The sequence below is a fragment of the Pelobates fuscus genome, chromosome 4 (genome assembly GCF_036172605.1).
Source record: "Pelobates fuscus isolate aPelFus1 chromosome 4, aPelFus1.pri, whole genome shotgun sequence".
NCBI classification, from domain to species: Eukaryota; Metazoa; Chordata; class Amphibia; order Anura; family Pelobatidae; genus Pelobates; species Pelobates fuscus.
The window spans coordinates 93,792,297-93,806,346 of record NC_086320.1 but is presented as its reverse complement, the minus strand read 5'-3'; the positions used below and the strand labels follow the sequence as shown (position 1 = coordinate 93,806,346).

The following is a 14,050-nucleotide window of genomic DNA, read 5'->3' as shown; positions in this document are numbered from 1 at the left end:
TTATGTTTACGTTTTTGTAACAAAGAAGCAGAGTTGATATCTTTTTGATTGTTCTTAAGTCAAGGTTCACTCAGTTTATGTATTTTTTATAGCTGCCATGGAATTTAATGGAATAAATATTTGATACTCTACAGCAAATTAAAAATATGTTTGGTGATTATTGGCAATGCATATTCTGTACAATATTAACACGTGTCTTCCTGACACTATAGTCCTGCAATGGCTGTTTAGGTGACTGGCACCTCTCCCAATTTCAGTAATTTTACTACTGAGTGATTTTACTCAACTTTTTTCTCATGCCGCACACATGTCGCTGCAGCTGGCTATGTCTGGCTCCATCAATCTTGATGATCTCAGCCAATCCGATGCATTTCCGTAGGGAAGCACTGGAAGGCTATTGCGCATACGTGGCAAAATGCTATGGTGCTCCAATCAGCATCTCCTCATAGAGATGCATTGAATTAATGTATCTCTATGGGGAACATTTAGAGTGTCTGTGCAAAGCATGAAGTCGCTGAACTAGTGCTGCACAGTGTGCAGTACTGGATTAGGAAGCACCTCTAATGGCCATCTGAGTTACTAGGTACCAATGTAAACACTGCCTTTTCTCTGAAAAGACAGTGCATACGTTGAAAAGCCTACAGGAACAGGCTATAGACACCAGAACCTCTAAATTAAGTAGTGGTTCTGGTGACCATAGTGTCCCTTTAACATAGACTAAAACAAGGGAACTGTTAAAGGACCACTATAGGCACCCAGACCACTTCAGCTCAATGAAGTGGTCTGGGTACCAGGTCCATCTAGGGTTAACCCTGCAGCTGTAAACATAGCAGTTTCAGAGAAACTGCTATGTTTACAATAGGGTTAATCCAGCCTTTAGTGGCTGTCTCATTGACAGCCGCTAGAGGAGCTTCCGCGCTTCTTACTGTGCAAATCACAGTGAGAAGACGCTGACGTCCATAGGAAAGCATTGAGTAATGATTTCCTATGGGCTGATTGAAAGCGTGCGCGGCTCTTGCCGCTCATGCGCATTCGGCGGATGACGTCAGAAGAGGGAGGCGAGTCCCGGCACTGGAGAAAGGTAAGAGTTTAACCCCTTCCTCCCCCTTTAGCCTGGCGGGAGTGGGACCCTGAGGGTGGGGGGGACCTAAAGACCCTATAGAGCCAGGAAAACGAGTTTGTTTTCCTGGCACTATAGTGGTCCTTTAAGATAGAACTGTGATATAACTGTTAAGATTGAACATTCTTCTCGGTTCATGAGGAATGTTGTATTCAACTTGGCAAAAACAAATTAACCCATTCATGGAAATAGGATAAGCAAATCTATTTATAAAATGTCCTCGTTCCTCACAAGCAACCTGTCATGAATGGTTTGTTACAGTAGTACAAGCTTTATGAAAAGTAAAAATTAAAACTATATACAGCAAACACATATATTAGACCAAATGTATGCATGGGTAATAAGTAAAAAAAAAAATACTTTCAAGTTTAATAAGGATTCAGTCCTAGGAATAGGCTTCTAATGTATATTATTTTGAGTTTAAACACAGTATTTGATACAAATTATTCTATTGCACCAAACCATGGGAAATGAAAACTATTTGGTTGAATAAGACACAAGCTGTGGGTAATATTAGTGCAAAAAACAAGTCACAGAAAGTGCTGAGAACAGACAACAGCTCAATTAGCTTCCTCTTCGGTCTTTGCGCTCGTTTTTTTGTTTTGGTTTTTTTTCATTGCGTCGATTAATATGGATATTTATTTGGCCTTTTTGGGGCTGAAAAAAGATTTTAGAAGAAAGAAAACATCGAATGGTAAGTTATTTTTTTTTTTTACAGGTTCTTCGTTAAATGTCCCCCCTCATTATTTTTAGGGTGAGGGGGGTCGTAGGGGGATCATTTTTTGGGGGGGGGGGGGGTGACTAGGGGTTTGGGGACCCCTAGTCACCTGGGGGGGACATTTTTTTTAGCATTGATGCTGAACTGATCCTGATGAAAGCCACGGACGATGGCTGAAACGTTGATGACAAATTACATGTTCTAACTTTTGGAATAAAGAAGAAATCTTTTATCTTTAAAAGACCGTGAGTGCAAGCCTTATTTCATTATTTCTATAATATTTGGCTATGGCTATATTGCACCCGGCAATGTTTTGCATTTGAAAGTGTGTGTGCAGGGTACCAGAGGAAGCTATATATATATATATATATATATATATGTAGAGATTGTAGCCGTTTTAGTCCAGTGATGTAGATGTAATATATATATATATTTTTTGCCTGGGATTGTAGTAATGATGTAATCTAAAGAGTGAAAGATATATATATTTATATGTATATGTATATGTGTATATATATATATATATATATATATATATATATATATATAGTTTCATATCTAGGATGTCAATTACTGCTTATCTTGAGTCTTGCCATACTGCAAGGTTTGTTTACTATACGGTAAAGGATTGTACGTTTGACATTTATTAAACAAAATATGGAGTTTAAACGGGGAACTCGTCAGTTTTTAATAAATTAGTATTGGGTAAAAAAAAAAACTCAAATAAAATCAAGCATTTAGAAATGTACTAGGTTTATCTGTAGGTAAACAATCAGAAATCCACAGCAGAGGTAGCCAAACGATGGACCTCTGGCTGCCTATTCGTATCACAGCTGGTGACCCGCGTCATGCCACTGTAACACTCTGTGGTTGCTGATTGTTCTGGAATATCTCTTACTCTGGTGCATTATTAAAACATATTCTTCATTGCAGATTCCAGACAGATGGTTTATGGCATATTTCAGCCAATATCAAACATGTGATGTTATAATAAAACACTGGATGTAGAGCTGCTAATTAGGGATCTAACTTATTTATTGTGTTTGTTTGTTTTCACTTTATGTTGTTTTATATTTAAACTGGTCTCTTATATACAACCGCGTTGGCTCTTGGTTATTCCTTTTCCTGGCTAGTTTAAGACTTGTTCCTGATTATTCAACTGTCTGCTACCTGTCCTGACAATTGTTTTCTGTTTTACTCTGAGATTGTCAGGAGCTTACCTGATGTGGAGTCCGGTATGCAGAGATATATGCTCACCCTTCCAAATAAACACAGGCCAAGGTGGTCAGGTAAGAATTCACCTGGCCTGCGAGTCTGTGCACGGGATCTGTGCATGATATTGCCCCAAGTTGCAGTACAGGCAAAGACACAAGTAGGAGAATCGTCAAGGGTAATCCAAAAGTCAGAGGGTGCCAGAAGTCAGGATAAGCAAGGGTAAGCCAAAAGTCAGAGGGTGCCAGAAGTCAGGATTTATGAGGGTAAGCCAAAGTCAGAGGATGCCAGAGGTCAGGACACACGATAAGAAAAAACCAAGGTCAGGAGACGACTGGAGAACACTGGATCACAAACACCAACACAGGAACCAGAGTCAATGAACTGACACTGCCCTCATAGAGAGGAAGTGTTTTATATCTGGCTGATTAGGCATCTGCTTCAGGTGGGCTGAGAGACCACATCTGGCCGTCTGGATGTCACGGTGAGAACCTTGACAGAGATCAGCTTGTTTTTTTGGGTTTTTTTACACAGCTTTACCAGTTTGTAGATGTTCCTGTCATGCTAAGTCCAGCCATGTCCATGGCCCAGGAAAAAAGGAATATATATATAACACACGTGCTCTCCAGTGGTAAAAAATATAAAATTAAATTACCAGAATGTAGAAATGTAAGAAGAACCTTCTATTCTTCTTTATACAAATGCAAAAAATACAATCTACAAATAAACATAAAAGAACATAGTGTAGTTGGTTTAAAACACCATATAATGCGCTAATAAGATTGCACTCACAGAATGGAAGCGCAGTGTAGGCGTATAACAATCTTTTAAGGAGTTGACGGAGTCTCTGTTATCTTCTTTAAAACCTTATTGGAAAAGGGGAGACACACAAACCATAGTGCACCGATATAATATATAACAAAATGGTTTTATTAAGTTACACTTACAGAAATTCGGGTGTAATGCAGCGTATCAGTCAAAAAGGGATTATGGTGTCGACATCCTTCCTCCCATGGCTGATGAAAAATCGCCGAATTAAGAACACATAAAATAAAAGTACAAATACAAATAAAGTCCAAAAGTGCTGTTGTGGTCCCTCCGCCCTACGCGTTTCGTCCAAATTTGGACTTCCTCAGGGGCATAAAAGAAGGTCTGCAAACAGAAAAGGTCTCCGTCCGTCTTTTAAATCCTGGGTTTCAAAATCCCGCCATCTATACGGCCAATCCCATCGTGCCGTCATTTGCGTTCCACTTTTGCTATTCAAGCCTCTCTTTCATGTCCGTACGAAATGTGTGTACTTCCGGTATTGTGTGGAACGCAAATATGCGTTCCACGCTCGTGAATTAAGCAAGTAGTCCCAGAAGGTAAAAAACGGGCATGAAAGGAAGAGGGAGAAGTGTCTATCAGATTCTTAGCCAAAAGTAACAAATTAATTATAGTTAAAACAATTCAGTATCATTATTTAAAATATAAAAATACATAAATAAAAAATAAAAAAGTACTTAATGTCAAAGTCCACTATTAATAATAATATACATAAGGGGTGATTATATGAAAAATAAAAAACGTGAATATTAAGATTTATATCTTAAAAAAGAGACTATTGGATGACATAATGGAATTTATATAAAAATTGATAGAAAAATATATTTCAAATTCTATAAAAAGATTATTATAAAAAGTAATTATAAAAAGCATACCATGTCAAAATCAACATTAAGTCCTCTTGGACTAAAAGTCTTCAAATTAAAAATCCAAAAACCTTCTCTTTGTCTTAATTTTTTAATTAGATCTCCTCCTCTGTCATCCAAGGTCACTTTTTCCAATCCCGTGCTTAAAAAGGTTTCCAGTTTAAAATCAGGACAGTTGTTACAGTGTACAGGTACCGAGTGAGTGGTTATTTTTTTCTTTATGTTATTACAGTGTTCCATAAACCTAACTTTCAAGGCCCTGCTAGTCCTCCCTACGTACTGGATGCCACATCCACAAGTTAAAAGATATACTACATTGGTGGTGTTACAATCGATGTGACAATTTATCTTAAAAGTTTCTCCTGTTGACCAACTGTTAAAAAATTGTGTTTTTTTTGGTAAAAATTTGCACCCTTTACATCTCCCACATTTATAAAAACCTTTTGATACCGTTGATCCAATTTCTGTTCCTTTCAATCTAAAGGTACTGGGAGCTAGAGTATTTTTAAGGTTTTTACTTCTCTTGAAAATTATTTTTGGTGCAGATGGAATTTGTTTTTTCAGAAGATCATCTTCTAAGAGGAGAGGCCAGTGTCTTTGTAAAATCTTTTTAATTTTAAAAGCTTGGGCATTATACTGGGTGACAAAAGACAAAGTAAAATCGTTGTTAGAATTCCCATTTTTATTCTTGACTTTATTTATTAAAAGGTCACTTCTAGCGTTATTTTTACACTTATGTATTTCTTGGTCTAGGAATTCGGGACAATAGCCTTTTTCAATAAATTTGTTTTTTAGAAGTTTTGATTGATCTAAGAAACACTTTTCTTCTGTGCAGTTTCTTTTTATTCTGGTAAACTGGCTTCTTGGAACTCCTTTCAGCCAGTTGGGATGATGTGCACTTTTAATATTTATAAAAGAATTAGAGTCCGTAGGTTTAAAAAATGTTTTTGTTTTAATGGTTACATTTTCTATGTATAGAATAAGATCTAAAAAGTTGATAATGCATGGATCTGTGTGGGGAGTAAAAGTCAAAGACTGATTATTTGTATTAATATATTTAAAAAATTCCTGAAATAAATTAAAAGAACCATCCCATATAATTAAAATGTCATCAATATATCTCCGCCATAGTACCAAATTCGCGCCAAAGGGATTATTATTCCAGATCTTGGAAGTTTCCCAATTGTCCATGAAGATATTAGCGTAACTTGGCGCGAATTTGGTACCCATGGCGGTGCCTTTCGTTTGTAAATAGAAATTCCCATTAAAACCAAAAAAGTTATGAGTTAAAATAAATTTAATACCATCTAAAAGGAAGCTTCTTAAAAGGGGGGATAAATCAGTGTCTAAGTCTAATACTCGTTTTACGGCCTCCAATCCCATATTATGGTCAATAATTGTATAAAGTGAAGTGACATCGAGAGTGGCCCACATGTAGTTCTCTCTCCATTCTACACACTCTAAAACCTGAATTAAGTTTTTCGTGTCCTTCAGGTATGATCTAGCGCCTTGGGCGTATTTTTGGAGAGAGAAGTCTACATACTCTGATAATCTGGATGTCAGAGAGTCGATGCCACTAATAATGGGGCGGCCTGGTGGATGTGTCGTGGACTTATGCACTTTAGGGAGGAAATAAAAAGTTGGAATTCTGGGAAAATCTAAATGTAAAAAGAGAAATAATTTATCATCTATAACATCTTGGGTTTTATAATCTAAAAGTAGTTCTTTAAATTTTTGATTAAAGTCTTTATTGGGGTTGTTTTTCAATTTAGTGTATGTTTCTTTATCTCCCAATAGACGGTAAGATTCAGTTAAATAATATTGAGTGGACATAACCACCGTACCTCCCCCTTTATCTGCATTCTTGATTATTATGTCTTCTCTTTTTTTAAGATTTTTTAAAATATCATTTTCTTTTTTGGTCAAATTAAAAGTCTTTATTTTTGGATTCAATCTTTCTATGTCTTTTATCACCATTTTAGAAAAAGCCTCTATCTGGCTTCCTTTATCGTTGGGGTAAAAAGTGGACTTAGGTTTAAAAATGGCATGTTCAGATCCTGAACAAGTGGTATTTAGTTGTGGTCTGTCATTTGCTCTCTTGGCAAAGAATCTTTTTAAAGAAAGTTTTCGTATAAATTTATTTACATCTATGAAGAGATTAAAAGGGTTCGCTGGAATATTTGGGGCAAATTTGAGTCCTTTTTCAAGTATTAGAATTTCATCAGGGTTAATATTAATGTCACCTATAATAAAAATGCCCTTATTTAGTCCAAATTCTTTTACTCTTCCTCTGTTTCTTCTCCACTTAGCCTCCTCCTCTTCCCTGGGATATTCCAATTCCCTAATGGGGCAAATCGATTGGTGAGGTCTATTTTCGGCATTTTGGGGGAGAAGAACTGAGTTATTTCTCTCTTTTTTCTGTGGTTTGGGCCCTGTTCTAAAAAATCATGGGATTGACTTTGATTATTCTTATATTTTACCGCCTGGTCTTTTGGTCTGTATGGTTCTTTCCTGGTCTCTTGAGAATAGTTAGAAGGTCTCCCTTGATTACTATTCCTAAATGGTGGTTGTTTAGTTCTTTGTATTGAAACCCCTTTCGTGGGTTTTCTAACAGGGGAGAGATTAATGGACAATCTTCTAAAATTACCAGGATTGGAACCTCTCATAGGTCTAAATGAGGTTTTGTTTATAGCTTTCGTGATAGAGTGAAAATTATTTTCTCTATCTTTTTTATCTCTTTGGTATTTTTTATTTTTTGTATCAGCTATTCCATGGCCCAGTAATGTGCTCTATGCCTATATTTTCACATTTACACTGACTCATAAAGATAGTACAGATTAGTTAAATTATGTACTAGAAATCTCTGTTCCGCTCAACTAAACAACAGCAATACTTAGGGTATGCCAAGGGCATTGTCATAGTGTTATGGGTAATGGGCATACACTGGCACTATGGGTGAACTGTTCATATGCTGGGTAATGACCATCCTTCTGCATAAAACCAATTAACCAATGGTGAGTGGAGTGTGGTTTTAAATGGCAGAGATCTGGGTATTCCTCTGCAAGGAAATCAAGGGAAATTAGTAACATAATCATATATTAGAAGTTAGAACACTTCACCCACCCACATGGTTAAATGGAAAGGTAAAAGATCACCAACTTAACAAGTTTCATCTTAGATAAAAGGTCCTTTGGACCCACTTATTGAACATTTTGGCCGCTGTCCCACTTTCCATGGAGTGGAATTTGAGTGACTGTATATTATCTGTATTATTTATGCTCACAGTACTGCCTTTGGTTTCAGATATTTATTTAATGTTAATAACTATTTATAGTCCAGAATAAAGGTATTAGGTTAGCGCTAATAATATAGTGAACAGGCAGCAACCTTATAGAGGGTAACCCTCTAACCCTCTATATAAGAAATACACAGTAAAGAAAAAGAAAGGTTGCGCCAGAAAATAAATAGATAAAAATTTAAATGAATAACAATAAAAATAATAATAAAAATACAGAGAATATAAAAATAGTGATGGGTAAGTTCCAATGAATATCAGGATAAACTATTTTTTTAACTATAGTTTTTAACTATTTGCCTGCTGGCTGTATTGATGTATTCATTTGGGGAAATTGCGTAGGAATTAGTCCATAAATCTTTCCTGAGCAATCCTTGCACTTCCTGAGACATTGTCAGGCCAAATAGACAGATTCAAATTAATTTCTAATCAGATATATTCAGAGGCAGTATAGCAAATTGCAATGAATAGCAAAGAAAGTGAACGACTGCTAAAATGTATCATCTGAACTACCATGAAACCTCTGACCAACTTTTTTTTTGCCTTGGTGAATTCATAGTTTATTGAATAAACCTGTAGGTAATTGTGAACTATAATTGTGAGGATGTGCAACAACCCTAAAGGTCCAGATGCATGTAGAATTTAAAGCTAGGTTTGTTGCTATATATATTTTTTCATTTTTTATTTGTATTAAGGCACTTTAGATGACTTCATTAGAAACAAAAAGTAATTACACGTTGGCGATTTTTATTGTTATTGGTTTTACACTTATCACTTGCGTACTCTGTATTTTGTGGGTTACAGTCATCACTGGTACGCATAAGATTTTATAAAACAACAAAAAACAACAACACTGGAAAACAACATTGCATAGATTTAGGGCCTCTTCCCCCCCACCACTCCCTGTGAGTCCCGAGAAAGCCCCATGAGAATTCCTAATGTGAATTTGGTGAATATTTTATATGTGCATGCTCTCTAAACCAGTTAAATGGTCCAATCAAAAGCTTCTCTATGAGAAAGCTCTGAGTGAATCACAGCATGGCTCCTGTGACGTCAGGAGGGGGCACAATGAGCAGCGCCAAGACCTTCACCCATCCCTGAATTTAGTTAAGTAAACAAACTTATTTTAAACCTTTTTATTAAGCATCTTTGGTGGGACTACCTAAACATTTATGTCAAATAGGGCATAATTAAATAAGAAATGGTGATAGAAACCATTTAAATAATTGCACCTCAATATTTACAAGAGTTCTATGCAAAATAAAGTTGGAGGAGTGTGGTTCTTACACAAATTATTGATTCAGTTATACACTAGATAGATTGATGGGAGCCCAAAGCAGCTCTTAAATCTGCTTAACTTATTTGTTGAGCAGTCCAGGATACGAGGCAGTCAGCTTCTTTGAAAGCAAATGAGAGATTCAGCAAGACATGCAAAAACAATGTCGTAGAAGCTAAAACATAAATAAAAGTGTAGTGAAACATTGTACACTCATCTATGCTAGAAGTAGAGTATTTGTTTAGTTTATTCCTATATAGTGATGTCGCGAACATAAAATTTTCCGTTCGCGAATGGCGAAAGCGAACTTCCGCAGATGTTCACGAACGGGCGAACCCGGCGAACCGCCATAGACTTCAATAGGCAGGCAAACTTTAAAACCCACAGGGACTCTTTCTAGCCACAATAGTGATGGGAAAGTTGTTTCAAGGGGACTAACACCTGGACTGTGGCATTGCCGGAGGGGGATCCATGGCAAAACTCCCATGGAAAATTACATAGTTGATGCAGAGCCTGGTTTTAATCCATAAAGGGCATAAATCACCTAACATTCCTACATTGTTTGGAATAACGTGCTTTAAAACATCAGGTATGATGTTGTATCGATCAGGTAGTGTAAGGGTTATGCCCGCTTCACAGTGACAGACCAAACTCCCCGTTTAACGCACCGCAAACAACCGCAAACTCCCCATTTTCACAAGGTTGGATACCAAGCTAGCCATGTCCCGTTCCTTGTCCTCACTGATGTCATTGAAGGTCTCTTCCTCCACCCAGCCACGTACAACACCAAGGGTCCCCGAAAGGTGACAACAAGCCCCCTGTATTTTTTTTTTTTAAATGTACACTACTGTTACACCAGATATGAGTTGCACTGGTGTGACACTGTGCCCTGGCAGGCCCTGAAACGCACACGTGTGAAGGAAACTGACTGCTATTATTTCACAGTCAAATTTCTTGTTTTGTTTTTTTAATATACACTACTGTTACACCAGATATGAGTTGCACTGGTGTGACACTGTGCCCTGGCAGGCCCTGAAACGCACACGTGTGAAGGAAACTGACTGCTATTATATTACAGTCAAAGAAGTTGTTGTTTTTTTAAATGCAAGCTATTGTGACACCAGATATGAGTGGTGGCAGTGGGACCATCTTAAAAAATATTGGATAGCGCTAAAAATCATGATCACTATATACTTTCTCTACAAACCTCTAAAACGAACCAAACTACTCATCCATCCGCTATACCACTTTATCCCACCTAGAACTAGTGCCCAGCTAAAATACTTGACTCTTACTTACCCACACTCAGTCATGCCACACACATTTCACCACTACTCTCACTGAATCCCTCTGACTACGGCTAAATTCATCTTCTACATCAGAACACTACTCCTAAGATTGTGTTGTATCCATGTCTCGGGTCTCGGGGATAATGTATAATAAACACAGGTTACTGGCTATGGGGGGATAATGTTTAATAAACACAGGTTACTGGCTATGGGAGGGATAATGTATAATAAACACAGGTTACTGGCTATGGGATGATAATGTATAAAAGCACAGGTTACTGGCTATAGGAGGGATAATGTATAATAAAAACAGGTTACTGGTTGTGGGGGGATAATGTATAATAAACACAGGTTACTGGTTGTAAACTTAATAAAATCCTGATTCCATTTCATAGCTGTAAGTGTCCAGGAACCTATGGGGGGAGGGGAGTGCTAATGAGAGTTCACCTCCTCGATATACAAAATCTACAAGTAAATTGCTAGATTCCTGGGCAGTGAACGTTAGTGAAAGCCTCTAGTGAAGTTTTAAAAATGAACAAAAATGAAGAAACTGAAAATATTCCAGTAACTGAATGCCAGTAGGACAGTACTGGGACTAATACAAAGAAAATAATAATTCTGTAAAACATTAAAGGAACACTATAGTCACCTAAATAAAGCAGTTTTAGTGTATAGATCATTCCCTTGCAATTTCACTGCTCAATTCACTGTCATTTAGGAGTTAAATCACTTTGTTTCTGTTTATGCAGCCCTAGCCACACGTCCCCTGGCTATGATTGACAGAGCCTGCATGGAAAAAAAAAACTGGTTTCACTTTCAAACAGATTTACCTTAAATAATTGTATCTCAATCTCTATATTGAACTTTAATCACATACAGGAGGCTCTTGCAGGGTCTAGCAAGCTATTAACATAGCAGGGGATAAGAAAATCTTAATTAAACAGAACTTGCAATAAAGAAAGCCTTAATAGGGCTCTCTTTACAGGAAGTGTTTATGGACGGCTGTGCAAGTCACATGCAGGGAGGTGTGACTAGGGTTCATAAACAAAGGGATTTAACTCCTAAATGGCAGAGGATTGAGCAGTGAGGCTGCAGGGGCATGTTCTATACATCAAAACTGCTTCATTAAGCTAAAGTTGTTCAGGTGACTATAGTGTCCCTTTAAATGACAGATTTGACCCTTTGTCTAATGACAAAGTGCTTAGGCATTTCCATTAAACCTCCTGAGCTAAGCCCTATAGATCAGGGCATAAACCAGACTGAGAGCTTCCGGCTCTCTGGCTTAGGTAGTGAAGGTGGGGAGTAGCACCCGGCTGACACCAGGTAAGAAGTAAAACTGTTCTAAAGTGATGCTTTGAATGTTCCTTTACAAAGTGATACCATTACGAGAGTGAAGCTTGGGAAGCAATGCTTTTAAGAGAGGGTACAGAAAAATTGTTGTGTGTATTCAAGACAAGTTTTCTAGCCTCATTGGTACTGTGGTGGAATCTCAGTAAAAATAAATTTACTAGGACAAGATTGCCACGTGGTATGTGCACTTGCATATGTTGATGTATCGGTCGGTTGGTTGCACGTGGCAACGATACAATCAGTAGTGTAAGGAGCATGTGTAGGAATACAGGATATACGAGTATTTCCCCTCCTCCATTGTGCTGGGCAAGCCATGTGGTCAAACAGGAATTTGGTCTCTATTCGGTTGATTAGATAAGAGTATGTGTAGGTTGAACTGATTATGGGAGGAGCTACATGCCTATATAAGGGACCTACACTGTATGATCAGGACTCAGACTTTGCTGTTTTTTGGTGACATTAGTCCCTCTGAGTCCCGGTCGGTGAATCGAATAAAGAATCTCTTCCTTCCTGAAGAAACCTGTGTCCATCTCTCTGTGCTTGGCTTCCGTCAGTTTCTCCGGTATCAGTACCATAAATATAGATATATTGTTTTCTGGTTGTTAATAAACATCAACTTCCATGCTCACACACAAAATTATTTTTTGAAAACACCTGACATTTACAGTATATGATCATACAGTGCATAAGCCTGCCACAATGCTTGTTGGCAGGTCCTATCCTAGCAATCTAATTCCTGCTCTTATGAGATTAATCCACTTACTTGGGAAAGCCTTCCTCATGGGAATCCTTGCATTGGAAGGTTAAATAGAGCCCTGGTAAAACCAGAGTACGTCTGAAACGTCAATCCTTTTTTCTTTTTACAAGGAGTCTGTGTCGATAAAAGCTTCTATATATTTATGAAGAAGTCTTGTGTGTGCTCTTAGTTTAGCACCAAGGCAAGGAATTGTATTACAGAGCCATTGAGTGCCTTGCTCACAGGGGCGGACTGACCGGTCGGGCCCTTCGGACATGGTCCGAGGGCCCGGCCGGGAGGGGGGCCCGCCATCAGGGGGGCCGGCCGCCCCTTTAAATGCTGCAGCCGCCTGAGCGCTCTCTTAAGAGCCTCAGGCGGCTGCAGCTTCTCACCTCCCCTCACCTGTAGCGTGGCCGAGCTGCTCTGCGGTCCGCGGTGCCCGGCCGGATTGATAGGAAGGTGCACGCGGAACAGGAGTTTCTGTTTCCTGTACCCGGCCGGACTGACAGGAAGGTGCATGAGTGTGCACCTTCCTACCACTCCGGCCGGGCACCGCGGCCCGCAGAGCAGCTCGGCCACGCTACGGGTGGGGGTGGGGGGAGGGGCAAAAAGAGAAAAGGAGGGGAGGGGGGGTCAAAAAGAGAAAGGGAGGGGAGGGGGCAAAAAGAGAAAGGGAGGGGGGCAAAAAGAGAAAGGGAGGGGAGAGGGGGGCAAAAGAGAGGGAGGGGAGGGGGGGCAAAAAAAGAAAGGGAGGGGGGGCAAAAAGAGAAAGGGAGGGGGGCAAAAAGAGAAAGGGAGGGGGGCAAAAACAGAAAGGGAGGGGGCAAAAAGAGAAGGGGAGAGGGGGAAAAAAGAGAAAGGGAGGGGGGCAAAAAGAGAAAGGGAGGGGGGGCAAAAAGAGAAAGGGAGGGGAGGGGGGCAAAAAGAGAAAGGGAGGGGGCAAAAAGAGAAGGGGAGGGGGGAAAAAGAGAAAGGGAGGGGGGGCAAAAAGAGAAAGGGAGGGGAGGGGGGGGAAAGAGAAAGGGAGGGGGGCAAAAAGAGAAAGGGGGGAGGAGGGGCAAAAAGAGAAAGGGAGGGAGGGGAGGGGGGGCAAAAAGAGAAAGGGAGGGGGGGCAAAAAGAGAAAGGGAGGGGAGGGGGTGCAAAAAGAAAAAGGGGGCAAAAAGAGGAAGGGGGGTAAAAAGAGAGAGGGGGTAAGGGGAGGGGGGTAAGAAGAGGGAGGGGGTAAGAAGAGAGAGGGGGTAAGAAGAGAGAGGGAGGGGGTAAGAAGAGAGGGGGGTAAGAAGAGAGGGGGTAAGAAGAGGGGGGTAAGAAGAGAGGGAGGGGGTAAAAAGAGAGGGAGGGGGAGTAAGAAGAGAGAGAGG

At 39.4% G+C, this 14,050-nt stretch overlaps 1 protein-coding gene across 1 annotated transcript in view; it reads left to right on the top strand.

Moving 5' to 3' along the window:
- The window catches only part of RGS20 (regulator of G protein signaling 20), a 140,503-nt gene that overhangs the window by 959 nt on the left and 125,494 nt on the right, over window positions 1-14,050 (top strand). The window lies entirely within an intron of this gene.